The sequence below is a fragment of the Oncorhynchus nerka genome, linkage group LG6 (assembly GCF_034236695.1).
Source record: "Oncorhynchus nerka isolate Pitt River linkage group LG6, Oner_Uvic_2.0, whole genome shotgun sequence".
Taxonomy (NCBI): Eukaryota; Metazoa; Chordata; class Actinopteri; order Salmoniformes; family Salmonidae; genus Oncorhynchus; species Oncorhynchus nerka.
The window spans coordinates 53,372,560-53,394,745 of NC_088401.1; positions in this window are offsets into that span (position 1 = coordinate 53,372,560).

Consider the following 22,186-nt stretch of genomic DNA (forward strand, 5'->3'; position numbering starts at 1 on the left):
AAAGCAGAATGGTGCTGGGTTAAAGGAGGTAGGATAAAGTTGTGCTTAGACACTGATCATAGGTCATTTTGGAGTTTTTCTCCCCAATGACGCAGGTTATAATTTGGGAAAGGTAAGCTGATCCTAGATCTGTATCCAACGGAGTGAGCTTGAGAGGACTGGAGAGTGAAGTGAGGTGATGTAAAAGTGTGTGCAGACTCTCTCTCGCTCTCTCTCTCTCTGTCCATCTCAACTCAGCACTAATAAACAGTGGACACAGCTGATGCCAGCCACTGAAAATGAATTATTCATTAACATGTCAAATCAATAATGACACAGGCTTCCCCAGCCCACTCTCCTCATGGCCTACTTATCACGTTGGGGAGAGGACAGATCATTTTGATGAAGGCTCGTCAAATCCAGGAGAGTTTTAGTGGGAGTGTATTCTCACTACGAGAGATTCTCTAGAGGTTTCAAGAAAATACCCTCGGCTAGAACTTTGACTGTGATGTAAACTTGCGAACTTGTCGCATCTCCTGTGTCATCTCCGGAGGTTGCAGGCGAGCCTTTCTCAAGAGTCATCCCCCACCGAGTCTTCGGATGTAAACAGAATTGTCTCGTGTAGCCAAATACTCCTACAGTAAAAATCTTAATAGCAGAGATTTTTTTAAACAGCTAAATCTTAATAGCAGATCTTTTTTTTTGAAACAGCTCAAATGTATATAATTTTTTTTATTGAGCTTCAAATGCCTTGCCTGTTGCATGGTTGCTGTGGCTTTAAGAAAACAGCTGCCAAAAGTGCATCCGAGTGAGACAGTGTTGGCAGGCAAGACAACAAGAACTCCCTGCACTGTGAATTAGCTAGCTCCACCCACAACCATAAGGCTCTCCAGAGGGTAGTGAGGTCTGCACAACGAATCACCAGGGGCAAACTACCTGCCCTTCAGGACACCTACACCACCCGATGTCACAGGAAGGCCAAAAAGATCATCAAGGACAACTACCACCCGAGCCACTGCCTGTTCACCCCACTATCATCCAGAAGGCAAGGTCAGTACAGGTGCATCAAAGCTGGGACCGAGAGACTGAAAAACAGCTTCTATCTCAAGGCCATCAGACTGACCATAACCTCTTGATTCTAGTCATCCCGGATCCGGGATCGTGAATACAGCCTCAAGCTCATTACCATAACGCAACGTTAACTATTCATGAAAATCGCAAATGAAATGAAATAAATATGCTAGCTCTCAAGCTTAGCCTTTTGTTAACAACACTGTCATCTCAGATTTTCAAAATATGCTTTTCAACCATAGCAAAACAAGCATTTGTGTAAGATTATTGATAGCTAGCGTAGCATTTAGTGTAGCATTCAGCATGCAACATTTTCACAAAAACAAGAAAAGCATTCAAATAAAATAATTTACCTTTGAAGAACTTCAGATGTTTTCAATGAGGAGACTCTCAGTTAGATAGCAAATGTTCAGTTTTTCCAAAAAGATTCTTTGTGTAGGAGAAATCGCTCCGTTTTGTTCGTCACGTTTGGCTACCAAAAAAAAATGAAAATTCAGTCATCAAAACGCCAAACTTTTTTCCAAATGAACTCCATAATATCGACTGAAACATGGTAAACATTGTTTAGAATCAATCCTCAAGGTGTTTTTCACATATCTCTTCGATGATATATCGTTCGTGGAAGTCTCCTCTCTCCTCTGAATCACATGGAAGAATGCTTGCAGCTGGAGATTACGCACCAATTTCGACAAAGGACACCGTTCGGACACCCGGTAAATGTAGTCTCTTATGGCCAATCTTCCAATGATATGCCTACAAACACGTCACAATGCTGCAGACACCTTGGGAAAACGGCAGAACGTGTAGGCTTGTTCAGGGCGCATTCATAGCCATATAAGGAGACAATGGAAAACAGAGCCTCAAAAATTTAGCTCATTTCCTGTTTGAAGTTTCATCTTGGTTTCGCCTGTAGCATCAGTTCTTTGGCACTCACAGATAATATCTTTGCAGTTTTGGAAACGTCAGAGTGTTTTCTTTCCAAAGCTGTCAATTATATGCATAGTCGAGCATCTTTTCGTGGCAAAATATCTTGTTTAAAACGGGAACGTTTTTTCATCCAAAAATGAAATACTGCCCCTAGTGTTCCAAGAGGTTAAACAGCCATCACTATCATTGAGTGGCTGCTGCCAAGATACTGACTCAAATCTCTATCCACTTTAGTAATAAAAAATTGGATGTAATAAATGTATCACTCGTCCCTTTAAACAATGGCGCTTTATATAATGTTTACATACCCTACATTACTCATCTCATATGTATATACTCTACTCTGTACCATCTACTGCATCTTGCCTATGCCGCACGGCCATCGCTCATCCATATATTTATATGTACATATTCTTATTCATTCCTTTACACTTGTGTGTATAAGGTAGTTGTTGTGAAATTGTTAGATATCTTGTTAGATATTACTACATGGTCGGAACTAGAAGCACAAGCATTTCGCTACACTCGCATTAACATCTGCTAACCATGTGTATGTGACCAATGAAATGTTATTTTATTTGCTGTATGATCATGTTTATGCAGTTCTGTATTTCAGAGCTGTAGCTAGATATTTGCTTTTTTAGAGACTTGGTGGAAGCCTAGCTAGTCATTATGTTTGTTAGCCAGCTGTGTCTGACTCTTTCTGTAATTGGAGTTTGCAAATGGGAAAATAAGCCCTCTTAAAATGTCTGCACATGCTTGTGTATTGGTGTTATCCGTATCATGTTGTATTATTGAAGTGTGTGATAGTTTAGAGCAGAAGCTACTCTTATATCTAGAGTTCTTCTAATCTGTCTATTGTGAGATTTGCGGTACTAGATATGTGCAGGGAGAACAAAGCATCACCAAAGCCACGGTAAGTGTAGCTAGGTAATATAAGGTGACCAGATTTAGCAAATTAAAATCTTGACAATGTTATGCTGCGCCAAATTTTGTACTATTTTTATTATAATGAACTATACATTTTCACTATTGTCTTTTCATACACTTTTATTAATTAACACAGAAATGTATTTATATATATATATATATTTTTAAACAATTATTTATATACAACACGACACAGAAATGTATTACCCCTCCAAAATTTTCGTAATCTTGGCCTATTTAGTCATTTTAGAATCACCCAAGTTTGGTATCCTATGCTGTTTGATGCAACACTTTCTGGACATGGACATGGTTATTCATGCCGTGGTTACAATGTATCACTGATAAAACGTTCTGATAAGGTCCACGGCGAAGTCGTGGGAGCAAGTGAGTTTGGCATAGGAACAGCCAATATTTTAACATGTACTGTACCAGTCAAAAGTTTGGACACACCTACTCATTCAAGGATTTCTTTTAATTTTGTACTTTTCCCCCACATTGTAGAATAATAGTGAGGACATCAAAACGATGAAATAACACATATAGAATCATACAGTAACCAAAAAAAGTGTTAAACAAATCTAAAAGTATTTGAGATTCTTCAAAGTAGCCACCCTTTGCCTTGATGACAGCTTTGCACACACTTGACATTCTCTCAACCAGCTTCATGAGGTAGTTACCTGGAATGTATTTCAATTGACAGGTGTACCTTTTTAAAAGTTCATTTGTGGAATTTCTTTCCTTCTTAATGTGTTTGAGCTAATCTGTTGTGTTGTGACAAGGTAGGGGTGGTATACAGAAGATAGCCCTATTTGGTAAAAGTCCATATTATGGCAAGAACTTTGAGCCTTTCTTCAAGTCTAGTCGCAAAAACCATCAAGCGCTATTATGAAACTGGCTCTAATGAGGACCGCCACAGGAAAGGAAGACCCAGAGTTACCTCTGCTGAAAATGATTCATTAGAGTTAACTGCACCTCAGAGTGTAGCCTAAATAAATGATTCACAGAGTTCAAGTAACAGACACATCTCAACATCAACTGTTCTGAGGAGACTGTGTGAATCAGGCTTTCATGGTTGAATTGCTGCAAAGAAACCACTACTAAAGGACAACAATAATAAGAATAGACTTGCTTGCGCCAAGAAACACGAGCAATGGACATTAGACCGGTGGAAATATGTCCTTTGGTCTGATGAGTCCAAATTGGAGATTTTTGGTTCCAACCGCCATGTCTTTGTGAGACGCAGAGAAGGTGAACAGATGATCTTCCGCGTGTGTGGTTCCCACAGTGAAGCATGGAGGAGGAGGTGTGATGGTGTGGGTGTGCTTTGCTGGTGACACTGTCTGTGATTTATTTAGAATTCAAGGCACACTTAAACAGCATGGCTACCACAGCATTCTGCAGCGATACACCATCCCATCTTGTTTGCTCTTAGTGGGACTACCATTTCTTTTTCAACAGGACAATGACCCAAAACACATCTCCAGGCTGTGTAAGGGCTATTTGACCAAGAAGGAGGGTGGTGGAGTGCTGCATCAGATGACCTGGCCTCCACAATCACCCAACCTCAACCCAGTTGAGATGATTTGGGATGAGTTGGACCGCAGAGTGAAGGAAAATCAGCCAACAAGTGCTCAGCATATGTGGGAACTCTTTCAAGACTGTTGAAAAAGCATTCCTCATGAAGCTGGTTGAGAGAATGCCAAGAGTGTGCTAAGCTGTCATCAAGGCAAAGGGTGGCTACTTTGAAGAATCTAAAATATATTTTGATTTGTTTAACACTTTTTTTTGGTTACTACATTATTCCATTATTGTGTTATTATTATGTTATTTCATAGTTTGGATGTCTTCACTATAATACTACAATGTAGAACATTGTAAAAAATAAAGAAAACCCCTTGAATGAGTAGGTGTGTCCAAACTTTTGACAGGTACTGCATATCAGATTGAATATAGCGTTTTGGTTATTGAAATATCAGCCTAAATGTAACTTCCAGAGTGCTTTTTACTTTCTGAGTGCCAATTGGGGACATTTACGGGGACAGTTAGGCCTGTAGCCCGGAAATCTAAAGCTACAGTGAACAAACACATTGTTTTATGTCTGGTGACTCGAGACCTTCTAGTGAATCTGAACTGGCTAGCTGCAGTGCCTTCAGAAAGTATTCACATCCCATTGTCTTGAGTCAATAAGTATTCAACAGTTCAGCAGTAAAAGGTTGCTTAACAAGTCACATAATAAGTTGAATGGACTCACTCTGTGTGCAATAATAGTGTTTAACCTTAAGAGTCTATTGACTCAACCGTGTAACATCATTTTTAAACACGTTTTTATTTGGATGGGCTGCATCTCAATCCACCGCATCCTCCTATGTCGGCCTTCCTCATCTGTCGTGGACATCCCGAAGATTGGTCTTCTCACGAAGACTTCGGTAGCGTCCAAACGATTTGGCCTATATATTAATATGGAAAGACTAGACTCTCATGAAGGTGTTCTCCGTCTTCCCCCCCCTACAATTATCTTTAAGGTCCCTCAGTCGAGCAGTACATTTCAAACACAGATTCAACCACAAGTATTTCACTGTAAGGTCCTAAACCTGTTGTATTTGGCACATGCGACAAATAAAATTTGATTTGAATGACCAGGATGGTTTTGCAATGCCTCGCGAAGAAGGGCACCTATTGGTAGATAGGTAAAGAAAAGAGAGAAAAAAAGCTGACATTGAATATCTCTTTGAGCATGGTGAAGTCATTAATTACACTTAAGATGGTATATCAATAAACCCAGTCACTACAAAGATACAGGCGTCCTTCATAACTTAGTTGTCAGAGAGGAAGGAAACCGCTCAGGATTTCATCATGAGGCCAATGGTGACTTTAAGACAGTTACAGAGTTTAATGGCTGTGATAGAAGAAAATTAAAGATGGATCATCAACATTGTACTTACTCCATAATACTAACCTAATTGAGAGAGTGACAAGAAGGAAGCTGTATAGAATAAAAATATTCCAAACATGCATCCTGTTTGCAAAAAGGCATTCAAGTAATACTGCTAAGAAATGTGGCATAGCAAGTAATTTTATGTCCTGAATATAAAGTGTTATGTTTGGGGCAAATCCAATAAAACACAGTAGTGAGTACCACTTTCCATATTTTCAAGCATAGTGGTGGCTGCATCATGTTATGGGTATACTTTTAATTGTTAAGGACTGGGGAGTTTTTCAAAATAAAAAATAAATGGAATGGATCTAAGCACAGGCAAAATACTAGAGGAAAACCTTGTTCAGTCTGCTTGGAGATTAATTCATTTTTTAGCAGGACAATAACCTAAAACACAAGGCCATATCTACACTGGAGTTGCTTACCAAGAAGACAGTGAATGTTCCTGCGTGGCCAAGTTGACTCAGGGTGTTGAATACTTATCTAATCAAGATATATTAGGGTTTTATTTTTCAAAAATGTTTTACAAATGCTAGAATTTTTTCTTCCACTTTGACATTACAGCGTATTTTGTGTAGAATTTGTTTTACATTTCATCCATTTTAATCCCACTTTGTAACACAACAAATGTGGAAAAAGTCAAGTGGTGTGAATAGGCCTACATTCTGAAGGCACTGTATGTTTACAGTTGTGGATGTTTCTGGGCTCCTGCTGAGGTAAATTGATTGTGGTTTTTAGCCGAGAAGCCGTGAAGATAAAGGTTGACTATTAGGATGGCAACAATAACAGAGTGGGAGGTGGAGGGAAAAGGGTGCCCATGATTAATTTGACACTTTTGTACAGGGTAAATGTTTGGAAATAGAAGCAGAGGCCTGGTTGGGTAGGTGTTGTTGCCATGGCATTAAGGGCATGGGCACGTTTGGATGGTTCAGTGGGCATTGCCCACCCCCTGGCCCGACACTTCTGTTCAGATGTCACTCACTGTCGCACCAGCCTGTAATTTTCCATCTACTGTAACAGTTTGGCATGTTCACCACTTTGAAAATAAATAATGTATTAAATAATTAGTATCTCCACAACAATCTATTTTGTTCTGTCAGTCTTGTAGCACTCAAACATCATTATATGAGGGGGATGGTGAGAGAATGGTAAAGAAAGAGAGAGATATTTTTTAAAGAATACAAAATAAAAATAAAATAATTGGGTTTTTACTTCTCCACCTTTGGTTACTTTTAATTGGGCCTAATTTTCTGTCAGAGTAGCAGTGGTGGGTGGATTTGTGTGTGTGTGTGCATATATGTGTGTCTGTGTGGGACGTGGCTTATGTCTGATGGCTGAGTGTATGGTAAATGGCCAAGCGGTGGGTGCAGAGAGAGAGATATGAAAGGCCGTCAGGCTGACACGGACAGCCATAATGAGCAGCGGATATTGGGAGCAATGTTGGCACGGCCGTAACTACATATGAGGACACCGAGGTATTGACCTCTGTAATTTCTTATAATACGGGAATACAAATATATATTTTGTACACAATAAAGAAAATAAATCATCTTAATATTGCTTCCAGCGTTGATCAAAGCTCAGAACGCAACGCTTATATTTATCAAGGCACAAGTCAAGACTCAGCTGCAGACACAAGAGGCAGATGGTTGGAGTCTTACAATGTTGAATAATCCAAAGGGGTAGGCAAGCGAATGGTCGTGGACAGGCAAAAAGGTCAAAACCAGATCAGAGTCCAATAGGTACCGAAGGGCAGGCAGAATCAAGGTCAGAGCAAGCAGGATGATCAAGCAGGCAGGAAAGTAGTCCAGAGTCAGGCAGGAGTCAGAACCGGGATGACTATGAAACGAGAATGGGAAAAACACGCTGGTTGACTTGACTAAACATACAAGACGAACTGGCACAGAGGGACAGGAAACAGGGATAAACACACCAAGAAAAATAAGCGATACCTGGAGGGGTTGGAGACAATCACAGGAACAGGTGAAACCGATTAGGGTGTGGCAGCAAGGCATGAGGTAGGGAGAATGGTTTCAGAGGTTGAGGGTGTGGTAGAGGAACTGTATAGGTGGGAGAGGGCGTCAGGCTTCACATTCGTTGACCCTGGGTGGTAGGAAATGGTGAAGTTAAATCTGGTGAACAGGAGGGCCCACTGGGCCTGCCTGGAGTTGAGGCGCTTGGCTGTATGGAGATAATTCAGGTTTTTATGGTCGGTCCAGACCAGGAATGGCTGTTCTGCTCCATCCAGCCAGTGCCTCTACTCTTCCAACGCCATCTTCACCACCAGGAGTTCGTGGTTGCCAACATCGTTGTTCCTTTCAGCAGGATTGAGACAATGGGACAGGAAGGCACAGGGATGAAGCTTCTGGTCCTGGGCAGATCGCTGGGACAGGATGGTCCCCACTCCAACATCAGAAGCATCCACGTCCACCACAAATGGACGCGAGGGGTCTGGATGGATGAGGATGGGTGCTGTTGTGAACCGATGCTTCAGGTCCACAAAGGCTTTGTCGACAGCTGGAGACCATTTGAACAGTATGTTGGGAGAAGTGAGTGCTGAGAGGGGGGCCGCCATGGTGCTGTAGTCCCGAATTAAACGGCAGTAGAAGTTTGCAAAACCAAGAAACCGATGCAACTGCACCCTGGATGTTGGTTGATGCCAATCCACCACTGTTTTCACCTTTCCAGGATCCATCTGAACATTGCCCTCAGCAATGACATATCCTAGAAAGGTGATTGTAGAGCAGTGGAACTCACACTTCTCGGCTTTCACGAACAGTTGGTTCTTCAGGAGGAGCTGAAGGACCTGTCTTACATGAAGAGCATGTTCTTATGCAGATCGGGAAAAAAACAGGATGTCGTCAAGGTACACGAAACACAAACTGGTTTAACATGTCCTGAAGCACATCATGACCTGGTACTCATAATATCCAATGGCTGTGTTGAAGTCTGTCTTCCACTCATCCCCCTCGTGTATCCGAACCAGGTGGTAGGCATTTCAAAGGCCCAACTTGGAAAATATGGTGGCTCCCTGGAGAGGTTCAAACGCAGAGGAGAGGTAGGGGGGTGACGATTCTTGACAGTAATGTCATTAAGTCCCCGGTAGTCAACACATGGACGCAGGGTCTAGTCCTTCTTCTCCACAAAGAAAAACCGTGCTCCAGCAGGAGATGCAGACAGATGGACAGCCCCAGTGGCCAGAGACTCCTCTATGTACTCCTCCATAGCTTTGGTCTCTGGTCCAGACAGAGAATACAACCGACCCCAGGGTGGTATAGTGCCTGGGAGAAGATCAATGGCACAATCATAAGGACGGTGCGGGGGAAGGGAAGTAGCACGTGCCTTACTGAACACTTCCAAGAGGTCATGGTATTCTGTGGGGATAGCAGAGACGTCCACAGTCTTGCTAACATCCTGAGGAAGACAACATGAGGAAGGCTGTGCTGCTTGAAGGCAGTGGGAATGGCAAAATGGGCTCCAACCCAGGATGAAGCTTGTGGTCCAATCAATCATCGGATTGTGCTTTTGAAGCCAGGAAAATCCCAAAACAACCGGAACATGGGGAGATGCTATGAGGAGGGACTGTATTGTCTCACTGTGGTTACCAGAAACCCGTAATTGAATGGGCACAGTACTATGGGTGACTTCCCCTATAGAGCGGCGGTCCAGTACCCTAGCATCCATGGGCACAGAGAGAGGCTGAGTGGGAAAACCAAGCTCCGAAGCTATCATGGCATCCGTAAAACTTTCATCAGCCCCAAAGTCAATGAGCACTCGGAGAAACTTAGATTGGTCTCCCCACAGCACAAGCACAAAAAGGGGTGTGCGGGTGATGAGAATTAGGGAACTCCCAGCCTGACTCACCATACTACTGGTACCCACTAGAGACAAGGGTTTCCTAATAGGGCAGGTCGCTATGAAATGTCCTGCCCCTCCACAGTACAGACAATAGTTATTATGCATCCTTCGTGAGCATTCCCCAACTGATAACCTAGCTCTTCCCAACTGCATAGGCTCAGGAGTATCCAACTCACCTGTCGTAGATTCCCGAGAGTGCTCGGGTGGCTTCGAATCCTCTCTGAAGAACTACCTTCGGAAAACGTCCGGATTCCCTTTGAGGTGAACGCGCCATAGTGGGTGCACTAGTGTGCCCGAGACCAGACCTCCTCTCACTCTTGTGTTCCCTTAGGCGTCCATCAATTTGAATGGTTAGGGCGATAAGGAAGTCGAGATCCATCAGCAATTCCCGAGCAGCTAACTCATCCTCCTCAGATAATCCGTGCAAAAAAGTATCGAAAAGAGACTCCGGATTCCAGGCACTATCGGCGGCCAACGTGCGAAAAATCAACCGCGTAGTCTGCCACACTATGGGGGTTTTGACGTAAGTCAAGCAGTTTACTGGCCGCCTTTCTCCCGGAAACCGGAGACTCAAATACCTTTCTCACTTCTGCCATGAATTCCTCCAGATGACCACAAATGGCAGATTGTTGCTCCCAAACTGCGGTAACCCAGGAGAGTGCCCTTCCCAACATTAGCGTAATAATATACGCCATCTTCGATTGGTCTGAAGGAAACGAAGATTTCTGTAGTTCAAAAATAAGCGAGCACTGAGAAAGAAAACCCCAGCATGTACCAGGATTCCCCGAATATTGTTCTGGAGGAGGTAAGCTGGGTTCTCGGGGAATCGGGGTACGCTATACAAACTCACCACAGATAGCAGAAAAATGACTGTCTGATTGGGGTTTTCAGAGGTGGCAGACAACCTCTGAGTTAACTCCCTGATTTGCTCCATAATAGCCTTTAATCCATGGTCATGGCTTTCCGTCAAGGTACTAAGCCCTTCCAAAAGGCCCTATAACAACTCCTCATATCTCCCAATGGTGGCTCCCTGCAGGGAGAGCTGGTCCAAGTTTGCTGGGTCTGTCATGGCCAGTTCGAACTATCAAGGCACAAGGCGAGACCCAGATGCAGACACAGGAGGCAGATGGTTGGAGTCTTACAATGTTTATTAATCCAAAGGGGTAGGCAAGAGAATGTTCGTGGACAGGCAAAAAGGTAAACACCAGATCAGAGTCCAATAGGTACTGAAGGGCAGTCAGAATCAAGGGCAGGCAGGATGATCAGGCAGGCAGGAAAGTAGTCCACAGTCAGGTAGGGGTCAGAACCGGGAGGATTATAAAAAGAGAATAGAAAAGGAGTACGGGAAAAACACCCTGGTTGACTTAACTAAACATACAAGACGAACTGGCACAGAGAGACACGAAACACAGGGATAAATACACTGGGGAAAATAAGCGACACCTGGAGGGGGTGGAGACAATCACAGGAACAGGTGAAACAGATCAGGGCGTGACAATATTTTTGATCTGACAGAGTTCTAATTGCGCTTGCTTCTTTGCGAATGACTGGAAGCATGAACAGTGGTTTGTTCTTTATGTTCACCTGCATCCCCCAGATTTGCCTCCCTGAATTTGGCTTTTTATCATCACATTCAACACTCTCACAAACTGATAAATCCTCCCTCTCGCGCCACAGGCAGAGTGAAATGAACTACCCCAGCTCGCAGTCAGCTCAAGTAGGCAACTAGAGACGCTGCTGACAGTGTGTTTGTGAGATGCCGGACAAAAGGCCATTTTAAAACCTTATCCCTTCCCCAACCCTAATCTTAACCCTTTTACTTAACTCCTAAACTTAACCCTAACCCGAACCCCTAGTTTAGCTAACATTAGCAAGCTAGCTGACATTAGTCCCCTCGCTAGAATTCGTAACATGTCAAACGTTTAACAAATTTGTGCATTGTAAGTTTTGCAAATTCGTACCATATAATACAAATGATAATACGTAGCATATCATACCCAATGAGGGATGGACATCCACAAATGAATACATACCATACTAAATGGAATGTCTCAGTTATACGTATAGAATGATACGAAATACTCTGAGACAAGATTGGCCATGTCTATAGACATGCCCCAAACAAACAAAAACCGAGAATGAGTGAACAACTGTTAAATAGTCGCTTATATAAATGTCAGTCAGGCTAGCTGCCGGCAGAGAGGTCGGTTGCAGTAACGTTGAAGGGCTCTGGCTAGTATTACTTAGCCAGCTAGAAAGATGAAGTAAGAAACTAATGTTAAATGGAGCCTACCTCAGCAGCAGCAAAAGATATGCTACGAAATTCTCCGATTAATTTTGATTTACAGATAGTAGGCTACTGAGACAGACAGTGATGTGGCGCTCAGTGGTAAGGCTGAGGCAGGCTGCAATGCATGCAGAGGAGAACGAGAGAGAGAGAGGAATCAGAGGCCCAAAGTTTTGGGTTGGGCCTCTGACAAAAGGTTCCCCCATCTGGACCTCACTAAAACTCAAACCCTGATTATGGCCCTGGAAATGGCCCTTAATTACTGTATGTATTGTGTCATGTTTATATCGGAAGTGACAGTGTGGGACCCCCTCAGAGGTTAGCTGTAGTTCCCTCATAATTGGGGGGGGGGGGGGGGGTTGGTAGTTAGGTGTGGCAGGCTTTATAAAGGCTGCTTGTCAGTTGTAGCTGCCTGGAGTTAGGTTGTGGCTGTGTTGGGTTGGTGGCATGGGGGAACTGACTGACTGCTCTGCTCACAGGCAGAGGTGTCTTTATCATTGCCAGATGCAGGAAGATTGTAAAAGATGCTTGTATCAGTCTGCAGCTTCTTACAAATTCTCTTCTACTTTGCCCTTACAGTATTTTGACTCGCACAATCAGAAATTAATTGAGAATTTATCATTTTGTTACTGCCCCCATTGAGCAAAGGTTTGGGCTTCATTTTTTAATCGCTGGACCTCTACAAACTGATTGGAGCAGAAAAAATTACGCCCAGTCCTCCCCTTCTGCCTGACCTCACAATTAATGGGCAGATTTTTTTTTTTTGGAGGGGTCCCACTCTCAGGGGGCCAGCTGGAATTAGAAGTGGATTAATACATTTAAACAAGGCTAAACCGCTTGGGATGTCTGTCTGTCTACTATCCTCCCATACTTAGCCAAAAGTCTGTCTACAGCTGCCGCCAATGAGAACCTTCATCAAAACAATATTTAACCCGAATGTCTCACGATCAGCAACGTTGTTTTAACTCCAAAATGTTTCACTATCAAGATTTTATCTGCTTTTTAACTTTCGGAAAACCCAAAAGTGGGCCTCTCATTGGGTTAAAGAACTCTGCGACTTTAGTTTTGGGGCGTAGTTTGGATGCATATCATATTTCTCTTGCAACATCTTTACACCAGAAAACATTCTCTATGATTCTGTATAGTTTATACAAACAATGGATTTGTTTCTGCACCAGAGGTTACGATCTCTGCTCTACGACCGTGTGTTTTGGATTAATATAGTCCAGGTCACAGTTGGACTCTTCAGCTCGTCTTGTTTTTTTCATGGCCGACATTAAACTCTTTCCTAAAAAGGCAAATGACGCTGATTGGGCCGTGAAACATGCCAATCAATCAATCACGGGCGGTATTTTACCCTTCAACATGTTTCCAGCATCAAAAAGACCCCCCAAAACCCCATCTTACTCTGAACCATAAAGGCCTTTGATGTTGACTATAGAGACGATAGAGTCCAAGCTCTTAGGGAGTTGTGTTGGTAGGAGGAGCTGGTCCAGTGACTGGGGAGTCCAGACCACCAAAACAGTGACCTCCGCTCTGAGAGAGGTTACGTTCTGCACCAGAGGGAGTGTTAAGGGGAGAGTTGGAGGGATTTGGTGGCACTTTGGTGTGTAATGATACCAGAATGATCTGAAATAAGTGACACCACCTAGAATGAACTTGGGAATGGCCAAGGCCAACAAAACAAACGTTTCTGTTGATTTTTCTCTCAGAACGTAAACTTGGTTCCTCCTACGCCCAAGTGTATGTGTGTGTGCACAGACTGCTCTCAAAGTGTGTATCTGATTGAGTGTGTGCACTGACTGCACTCATATGCATACATGTTTGTGTGTAGTGTGTGATTGAGTGTCTGCATGCGTGTGTGTGTGCAGTGTGTGATTGAGTGTGTTAACTAGGTGGGGTGGAGCGGAAACAGAGCAGCTCACAGTTATTAATTTGAATTGTTCTGTCTCTTCCTCCTGTGACACGTCAGGCTGTTGGGGGGGGTTGTTAAGGGGCTCAAATTATCAACCCAGAATGCTGGGTCTGATACCCAATCATCACCCCCCCTTCTCTCGCTTTCTTTCTCTTTCTTTCCACTACTCATATTGTTTCCCTCGAACAGAGAACTAAGGGTAATCATCTCGTTAGTGAATCTTAATGAGAGAACAAAATGGACATATAGAATCACCAACACTGAGAAAGACTGACATAAAATGGGGAAAAACAATGTCAAAACTGACGAGAGTATAAATCTATAGTTTTTTTCTTTTAATTTAGCCATTATAAAAATGTTCTGTGAATGTAGCAGGGACATTAGCCCCCTTCTGTGCTATTATGCCGGCTGTCTGGTGTTGCAATTTCACACTTCACTGACTCCAAAAACCAGTCTACAAGCGTCTGCATGCCCCAGATTTCACCTTATTTAGGTAATACACGAAAAATCATTATCTAGACAAGGTAAATTAAACAGAGTATTTGGCAGACACACTATCGGAAATTTGGACAGACACACAGACACTTATTAATGGCTAGGGAGCTTTTTTCCATATAGCAGGGTGCCCCAACTGGCAGCCAGGGGTCCGAATTTGGCCAGCTGGTGATTTTATTTGGCCCCCCATGTATTTTTTATTATTAGACATAAAATACTGTCAATACACCAGCAAATCAACTCCAGGTGATTTTAATTTTGGAAATCTGTTCCAAAGTATTCCCACACATAATAGATAGATATATGTGATTGTATGCAAATATAAGTGAGGTTTCAAATGATTATGTTTTAGTCAAATGGTTATATCTGTTTGGGCTTATTGCTGTCAAATTGCAATCTACAAATGATTTGAAAATTATGTTTTGGCCCCCTGACCATCTGCTCTAGAAAATATCTGACCCCAGTTTTATCACAATGTAAGGTGTACCATAGGCTTGTGTTGTTTTAGCTGGTGTAAATTTGCATTATGTCATTCATTCAAGTACTGTACAAACAAATCATTGGATTGGTTGTTGTAGAGATTCGTTTTGATTCTTCATAACCATGCTCTTAAGGTCAACTGTCCTAACCTGTATAGGTGTGAATGTTTAGTACACTAGGGCCTGGTAAGCCAAAGTAATGTCTTACAATATCACTTTTAGGCCAACAGATGTTTGCCTCCCCCTTCATCTCCGTCAATTTATCATTTCAAATGCATGAAGGACAGCATATTACATGTAACAGGCAGATGGGAGAGACGATACTCTATTGATATCAGGCAACAATTAAAACAAACTGTGCAGATGGCATTATACTTTGGGTCATATGAATTTGGCTGAGATGGAATATGATGCATTCTGTTTATGTTTTTGAGAAATGCATGAACATTAATCCTTGTTGCATCATTCCACTTATTTAGGTCTATTGACACACTTAATAAGCCATAGCATTGTGACTATAAATAACACGTAGGCTACATGAGAATTTCATGTGATATATGTATAATTTGTAGTAACGGGATTCATGGATCTTATCGTCAACACGTGGCCATGTTTCTGTCATATAAAAAATAAGTGCCCAAATTCTTGAAGCATATCAACTTAAAATGGCTGGAGTTTTATTCAATTCGCTTGCAGCTGCACACTACCATGCGGCACATTAATAGTTTTTAACGGGAAATTGGTACAATTTTACCCATTGTGCATGATTGAAGTTTCCTTGACATTCATTTCGCCTGAGCCTTTCAAGGACATGTCAAGTGAATCGTTAATAATGCAAACCACTGGCTGCACAGTTTCTTTTCGTCAGAAATAGGCTGTATTAGGGAGACTATATCACATCTAAAACATCGACACATATAGTTTGACTTGAAACTTTCCTGCTGCTTTTATTGTAGCTTTCATTATTAAAAACATTTACGACCAATAATTTTGTTTTTAAATAATTTTGTTACGGAAGAACAGTAAACCTCATTTGTTTCATTTATTATAGGAATTTCCAGCCTTGATTGATATAGAGCTAATTAAGACAATAATAATAATACATTACCTTCATTTAATGAGAATATATTTTAAACTCGATGTTATTGTGATAAAATAAAATAATAAAACCACAAAGGGGAAAAAACCGAAAACAAACTTGAACCATTTCAGACTGTCAAATGGGCCATTATTGTTATGAGGTACTTTCAAGGCAAGAAGTGGAACATTTGGAACGAGAAGCTTGGGTTTCAATTGGCGCACAGGGGTGAACTCCCTCCATCCCAAAATAAAAATATGTCAAAGTTCATCATACCGGTGTATGGATAGAATTTCTCAAATAGCATATGAAAATATTTATTTTTTAACTGAGAGAATATCATTTACATATTTCAAAGGTATTCGCTAATCCCATAATTAGTGGATAGACAAGTGGGTGATAAGACATGCGAAATGTTGCCGATCACAAAGCAACTTTTAAGTAAAAAATTGCACTTTCAGTCACACCTATTGACTAGCCTAGGCTAGTCAATATCTGAATAAAATATAAACTTTACAATGTTGTTGGTTATTTTATCACAATGCTTCACAATGCTTCACAATCAAATGTATGATATATTCCAGGTTTACATTTAACCTCACACTTTTTTTTAGCTGAACGACAACAACAAAAACACTCTCAATATTTGTGACCAATAATCCAAGTGAGAGACACAATTTGCACTTTCAAATAAATAAGAAATGCTAAAACATGACACATAAATAATGGTTGTGCACTTTTGCAAAGCTGAAAACAAAATATTTTCTCTTTTGTCTCTCCTAGGCCTTGTCCAGAGGAGAATTGAAACAGGAAAAAGCAATTACGGGAGAGATTGTCCCACAGGCATTGAAAGACTATCAGCATGAGGGTTTGGATTGACTCAGGGACACCTATGGCCCTTGCATTATCCTGGCATGAGGTCGCTTTAGCAATAGTCTGGCAATTTCCGCCAGCACCTGGCTCCCCAGCCCCCACATCCCCCTCTCACCAGGCCCTACCTGTCCCCCCTCCCTCCCTCTCCAAGCCTAACACACACCTTTCTCATTGTGCTGCCATAGTGGCAACTAAGACAAAAACATGCAAGGACAATAGTGTCCAGTAGACATGGTAGACGTTATTAGCAATAAGCACAGATGTTTTTCCATCATAGCGTGGGTGAAGTAGGCGGCTCCCAGGTGAAAATGGATGTTGAATACTGTGTGCTTGGTTGTAGCGAAGGGAACGTGTGAAGTCTGGAACGAGATGGGAACAGTGATAATTCACTAAGACACAAAACCTTCAGACAATGAAATAATAGCTGCTATTTCTTTACAGGGAAATATAACCCTGGCCTTATTGTTTGGGCCTAAGGCACAGTGGGAGAATCAAATATGGAGATGTGGAGAGCAGAGAGTGGGTTGGAGAGGAATGTTCCAGTGTTATGTCAGCTGCAGACATAAGGAGCAGAATATCTCACTACCCTATCCATTGAACATATGCTTGGGCCCTGTCATCTAGTGCAAGCATCAACACTTGTGTAAACTTAACCCTCCTTCTACTCCTCACCTACAGTCCTTATACAGGTGCTCTGGTGGCTGTTGGGGCCATGCACCCTAAGACCTCTCTCATCCCATGTTCTGACCCCCTGGGATGTGTGGAGCTGAGGCACTGTTTTCTCATTGAGGTTTTCCCCTTCTTATTTACTGGTGCAAGGGGTCCGTTGCCCAGGGCAAGACTTTAGCCCCAACTGTGATCATATGATGTCGCCACTTTGTCTTGCTCTCTCTGGTCCACTGTCACCACCCATGGCCCTGGAAGAGAAGAGGTGACCGAGCAGTGTGTCTGTTCACCTTTCCCTTCTCAATCAGCCACTGCTCACAGTGTTGTCTCTGTTGCATCTCTTTTGGCTAGACCTATCTCTCTCTCTCTCTCTCTCTCTCTCTCTCTCTCTCTCTCTCTCTCTCTCTCTCTCTCTCTCTCTCTGGGGCCTTAATGTATTTGCTTATGGTCATGCTTCAGTGTATACATACTGTCTGGTGTGTTACTTATGTTTTCCTGGACATTTAAAGTTCAAGTGGAACCTTTCTTGGTTGTGCAATAGCATTCTGTTATTTTGAACATTTCACTTACATTATATGTTATTATACGAGTGGGGGAAATGAAATCCATGTGTATCGTGAGTCAGAAATGTTGTCCCCTGATAAGAGTCTTGGTGGTCATACAATTAATTTGATTTTAAGGAAATAATGAAAACACCCCTAAATTGATTATTCAAGTGTGATGTACAGTAATTGGACTCATAACTGATTTGTGTAGGTGAAATGGAGAGCATTGTTTTCCCTATGACATTACATGAGTTATGGACACGTGTTTTTATTTTCTCACATTCAAAATATAAACATATTACCGCTTTGCATGGAAACTGAAAACTGCACGAGAGCAGAAACAGGGCATAATTTGACCAAAGTCCGACATGATTCTTATATTTTGGATTTCTAGACATTATTTGACGTAGGCTACCCTGTGTTAGACATATTGGAGAGGTTTAACGTTCTTAAATGGTGTTTGTTTTCATAGAAGACGCCATGATTCCATGTTGAACGAATAGCTCATCTGATAATGAATGATAACAGCAGACTGATGTAGTTCATCCTTTGTTCATCACTTGCCAGTGGGGTATTGGGGAGATAACTATCCAAGCCATCCCACAAATATTTTATGGTGATTAGATATGCCGCAACAACCAGAGTAAGCTTATATGACAAAACAAATTCATATCAAAATAATTTGTTTGTGATGTGTTATGTGATAGAAATTGTACAGGGGGGATATGCAATGGAGCAGAGCAGACGCATCTACTGGATTAACCGGATGGAGATGCAGGGGGCAACTTTGTATGGAATGCGCAAAAAATATTGGGTATATTTCACACAACTGTTATGCAACGATAGTTCCAGCTGCCTTGAAACAGTTTTGCTCTGATTGACAGCTCCATGACAAAATTGTAAATTGTATTAGATCTTCGATTATTTCTCACTTTCCTTGATTTTCTGTGTCAACGTTTGGATAAATCTTCTGGATAAAGACTTGTGAAAAGGTTATTATATTAGCACATTCATATAGGCCTATACATTTTTTTGTGTGAATTGAAATTGAGTTAACTCATTAGTCAGTTCGTGGAGAGTGAATTGATCTGCCTCGTCATGTTCCTAACCATTAAAACCCCGCGGGAAACTGTGGATCATGTGGCGAGCCACATTACGTAACTGGAGCGGTGGTGGGCGCGCTAGTAGGCATGTTGACAGCTCTGCTACACATTTTCAGTGCCCACATTGTTAACTCTTATCTTCCCATTCAAACATCCTCTAACTCGCGTGAAAGTTACTTTGGGCCGTTAGCAGTATTTTCAGGTCTAAATTGAAAGACTTTGGAACCCCCTCTTCTAATTCACCTTTTCAAATGAGAGACATTAACAAGCATTGTCCTAGATATTCAGTTTGAAAGGCTAAGGTAGGCGGGAGGGCAGTGATCTGCTGTTACCCATTCCCCGGGGCGAGACACTGCCACAGTGGGGTGTCCTCGCGGCCCAATAACAAAAGACGGAGCGGCTTTCAGGTGCAAACTTTGTGGAAGCAAACGTTGGCCCATGCGGGTTGAGACAACAACTGAAAACTATAATATTACAACCTGAGCTAAACTAAATCAAATACACGAGATTAATTGAAGAAAACATGGCAAGTCCGACACATGCGTATAAACATATGGGTGGGAGAGTGATGAGAAGCTGGTATGGATGGCATTTTCAACAGGGCACAATGGTTAGGACTACCAATAGCTTTTTGTATATCATCTTCAATAATCAGGTGTAATTACCCTTGTCTATTTGAAATCGTATGAGAGTCCAGGCAGAAAGGTGGTCTCTCTCTCCAGAGACTAATTTAAGTGATGAGTTACGGGGCACCGGGGTAATTCGTCTTGGAGTGGTTTTCGGGAATGGCAAGTATAAAAATTATGTAAATTGCTAATTTAGCACCTCTGAAAGTGTGGAATATTTATCTGTCAAAAGACAAATGTACTTCACTATAGCTGAACATCTGCTTGCAGGGTAGAGCGTTTGCTTCAACTTCCACTCTGGGGATATTAGCGACGACTCCCAGGCCTGCGCTGATGAGGAATTCATCAAGACTCTGACACCCTCCCAGATGTTAGGGAATTAAATCAAATCAAATCTAATCAAGACCGTCTTGTTGGACGCCTAATTGATAATCTTACGTTTTGCGCCCGTTTTGCAATGGAAACATTATTTTGGGGAGTAATTGGCGGGGGAGGAGGCGGGGGTCCCAATATTGAATTAATGACACTATGATGACACCATGAACTGGAAACTTGAGAAGCAGACAGTGTTAATAGGCTATTGAGTTGATATCTTTGTGTGCCATTGTGTCGTGTTCTTTCCAGTAGGCCTAACATGAGAGACCAGGGAGGGTCAACAGAAAGTTTGACATGGTTTTCGTTCATCTGTTTTTATAGGAAGCTGGTCAGGCTAAATTAGCTGGAAATGTGCAAAGAAAATATTATCTGCATAAACTTCAAGCATGTATGTATCTGATTGTAAATGTGTGTGTATGTGCGTGTGAAAGTGGGGCGGCAGGGTAGCCTAGTGGTTAGAGCGTTGGACTAGTAACCGGAAGGTTGCGAGTTCAAACCCCCGAGCTGACAAGGTACAAATCTGTCTGAACAGGCAGTTAACTCACTGTTCCTAGGCCGTCATTGAAAATAAGAATTTGTTCTTAACTGACTTGCCTGGTTAAATAAAATAAAAATACAGGCCTACTGTTGGTGTGCTGAATAGTTAATGTATGATTTCAAGCGACAGAGTTGTTTTCAAATAATACCTGTACAGATTGAATTAATGATTTGTAACTTGTATAAATAGTTTCCCATTAGTAAAGGCACAGACTTTTCATTGCAAATTAAATGTTTTCCGATAACTTGCTAAATAAATTGGAAATGTAAATATTTCTAAATAGTCAATTTAGGAATCATTGAAGTAAATAACAATGCCATTGTACCACCTCGTTACCATCACAAAAGCCATGTAACACGTCCGAGAAAAAAAGAAATGTCACACATCCTGGATTACGGTTCTCAGTGAATACCTATGCATAATCAACAGGCCTCGATCTGCAGGTGAAATAAGCATCAGTAATTGATAAGCAGGTTATAATGATGGTCGTGCAAATCGATGGTGATGGGCCACAGCGAGGTCATTCTCTGATGACTGTTAGTCTGTATGCAAATGTTAATGATATTATTAAGTGTTACTTTGATTGTTGCAATGCGTGGCATTTAACCCGAATACTAAATCCATCTGAGGTTATAAGGAGCTAATTACGCATATGCGTAATAGTGTCCCAAGGCAGCATTGTTTTCACTGATTTGAGAACTTTAAGAAACTTTAAATGAACAGTTGTTTTTATTAAAATGGCAGCCTTTTCAAGGCTCTAACACTACATTTTGTTGTATTATTGTAAAGGCGCCTGTTTTATTTCATCTCCAAATGAACACATTTGGGTCTTTTTCTTCATGCACAACAGCATCACTCAATAAGAAACGTAGTAGGCCTAATACATTATTTACAACTAAGTAGCCATTTACATCTGATTATTATCTGATTATTATTGTATTTTTATTGATTTCAGAACCAAAACAGATGTTGGACTTTGATTGTCTTAGATTTAGATTTCAATTGCGTTAAGAAAGAGACCAGTTCAAGATTTGGCCCAACTGCATATAGGCCTAGATTTTTTGACCGCTTGAACTTTATTGTATCACTGGGAACCCAACACCATTATGATTTAAAATCATTTTCATAATATTAAACAGCCGTGCTGTGCCTTCCAAATTCCACATACCTCTATGGCACTGCGTGACAGACCCAAACTCTGATACACGCTCACTCAGCATGCCTTGCGCGAGATCTTTTAGCCAGCGAGTTTATTAAGATCACAAACTCGGTTGCGTGACAAAAAGCGTTTGGAACCTGCTTGTATCGGTTTATCCTCTTATAGACGGTGCTTCTGCGCTTAGCCAGCACATGCTATGAGATTGAGATTGGTGGAGGAAGGCTAAGGGGTGGGTTGGTTTAGTTTTCAATTAATAATATCGTAACAGTTTATGCAGACTTTGCCAGTTTGTTGTTTCCCCATTATGACCAGGATAGTTCTTCAAAATGACTAGGCTACTCCCAATG